The sequence below is a fragment of the Microtus oregoni genome, unplaced genomic scaffold (genome assembly GCF_018167655.1).
Source record: "Microtus oregoni isolate MIOR12 unplaced genomic scaffold, Mior012 000006F_ref0000085, whole genome shotgun sequence".
NCBI classification, from domain to species: Eukaryota; Metazoa; Chordata; class Mammalia; order Rodentia; family Cricetidae; genus Microtus; species Microtus oregoni.
This window is the reverse complement of record NW_024543065.1, coordinates 5912971-5915757: the sequence shown is the minus strand read 5'-3', so window position 1 is coordinate 5915757 and position 2787 is coordinate 5912971.

Below are 2787 nucleotides of genomic sequence, written 5' to 3'. Positions count from 1 at the left end.
TCAATTAATTGTTTAGGTAAAACAAGATAAGAACTTTACCAAAGATGGAAAGAAGTCAACTGGTTTACCACAAATTTCATTAAATCAACACCATAATTGGTGATACTGATATTTTCATAACTCAGTTTAAAGTTTATCTAATTGGCATGTCTTCAAGGCACTTGCCAAAACAGCAACTATTTATCAGATAATTTACTGCTATAGTAATAGGTGGATCCTCTTTGCCTTGGCATGATGTCAAAGCCTATGGAACACACTGATGTCTCACTAGCTGCTCTAGATGATAAAAGTGTTTGCTAACTCTGTGGTCCTTTCACCAGAAAGAGCAATTTCAAAACAGAACATCAAAAGAATGCACTTCGACGGTTGGGGAGACAGCTCTGTGAGTAAACAGCTTGGTGCTTAAGTCTGAGGACCTGAGTTCAGAGACACTACACTCACATAAAAAGCCAGGCATAGCTGTGCATGCCTACAGCGCTACCACTGAGGCAGAGACGGGCAAAACCCCAAGGCTTGCTATCTGGCCCGGCTGACAGATTCAGCAAGCTCCTTGTGAAAGGATACCATCTAAGTTACAAGGTAGAGAATGATTTGAGGATGACACTTAACACTGATCTCTGATCTGCACACAAGCATGCACACGTGTACTGAACACACATATATACACATAAACACACACACACGTGCACGCAGGCTCACTCTGTTCACTGTTTTGTTCATGGATTGTTCACTTATCATTGCAAACTTACCTTCCAGACCTGAGACATTTCCATTCTTCATGTTAAGATTTTATTCGCTGTGACACACCAACAGACATGAACAACTCACTTTGATGCTTCTTCCAGGACACACACATGGGTTAATCTTAATCATGTACTTCCTCCTTAGCCCTTAGTCTGCATTCTCCCATACTCTGTAGCTGCAAAACTGTTGTTGAGGAATATAACTAACCTCTTGAAAAGGTCAAGATGCAACTGTGGTGTTGCATTAAGCACCACTAAGCAAGAAATTAGTATCTTTTAGCTCAGAGGATATAGCACCTGCTATGCAAGCCTCATGACCTATATTCAGAATTCCAGAACCCACAGAAGAGCCAGAAATTACATCATGTGTGCTGTAATACCAGTTTGTAGGTGGAGACTACTTGACCATTACCCGGCCACCTGGACATGAATAATTACACAGAAACTATATTAATTGCAACACTGTTTGGCCAATAGCTTAGGCGTCTTTCTAGCTAGCTCTTATATCTTAAATTAATCCATTTTTATTAATCTATGTATTTGCATGAGACTGTGGCATACTAGTAAGGATTTTGCATCTGTCTCCTTTAGCAGCTAAAGAGTCTCCCTGGTGTCTCCCTGACTTCGACTACTTTTCTCTATTACCTCTGTTTGGATTTCCTGCCTGGCTTTACTCCACTAAGCCATTGGCTGAAACAGCTTCTTTAATAACCAATGGTAATAAAACATAGCATGCAAAGAAGAATCCCACAACACCAGTTCTCCTCTGGTTAGATGGGGGATGGAGATGGGAGAATATCCAGAAGCTTGGTGGTTAGCCAGCCTTCCATACAAACAGTGATTACCAGAATGACCTGTCTCAAACAAGGCGGAAGAATGACATCCCAAGGTTGTCCTATGACCTCTACATACACACACACACATACTCAAAAACAAGAATAGGCACATATACATATATTCTCTTATGTGTATACACACATACATACACACACAGAGCAACACCATACTGAATCAGGACTGTGAGTTCCTGCTCTCCTTTCCAGAAGGGCACATTTTGTTTTAGAAGACACTGATAATATAATAGTGCTGTCTGGACTATCCTCCAGAGATTTCCTTTTATTTATTTAAAAGTTACCCTTTGTTTCTCTAAGTGGTATAATATCTAACTATTTTGCTATTACTGAAAGAGAACATTTAGTTTTATATTAAACATAGTTTCCAAAATGAGACTGTCTGGTTTCCTAGTTCTAGCAGCTACTCAGTGATCTGGTGGCTGTACTGTCCATGTGTGAGCCATCTTCTTGGGAATTTTTGTTAGAGTCTCAGTGATAGGACCTAGCTATCATTTTGTCCAAATCTTTAGATTTGAAAATGAGGCCAAGGAGGAACTTTGTTGGTTTTGTTGTTGTTTGTTTGAACTGCTGTAACAGAGAGTCGAAGACTGGAGCACTTAAAAAGAAATTTTTATCTCGTGATTCTGGGGGCCTGGAAGTTCAATATATTAGCAAGTTCAATTTCTTCTGAGGTCCCTTTCCTTGTTGTAGATGGCTATCCTTTTCTGTGTTCATACCAGCCTCCCGCAATGTTGTTTTGTTCTAAATCTCTCCTGAGGACGTCAGTCATATTGGACTAAAGTTCATGCTGATGATTTCATGGTACCTCTTTTAAATTCACCATTTCCCCAAACAGTCACATTCTGAGGTCACAGGAGTTGGGACTTCAATTTAAGAATTAAAGGGACAGCAGAGCAGAAGTGGTACACATCTTTAATCCCAGCACTCGAGAGGCAGAGACAAATAGTTCTCTGTAAGTTTGAGGCCAGCCTGGTCTACAGAGCGAGTCCCAGGACAGCCAGGGCTACATAGAGAAACCCTGTCTTGAAAAACAAACAAAAACTAATAATTAAAGGGACAGGATTTGTATTTGGCCTATAAGAGAATGGAAATGTATTGTTTATAAAGATACTTAACAGAATAAATGAACAAACTCATTGGAAATCTTAAGCTTAATTGAGTAGAATATATATAATAATGAGGCAACAATA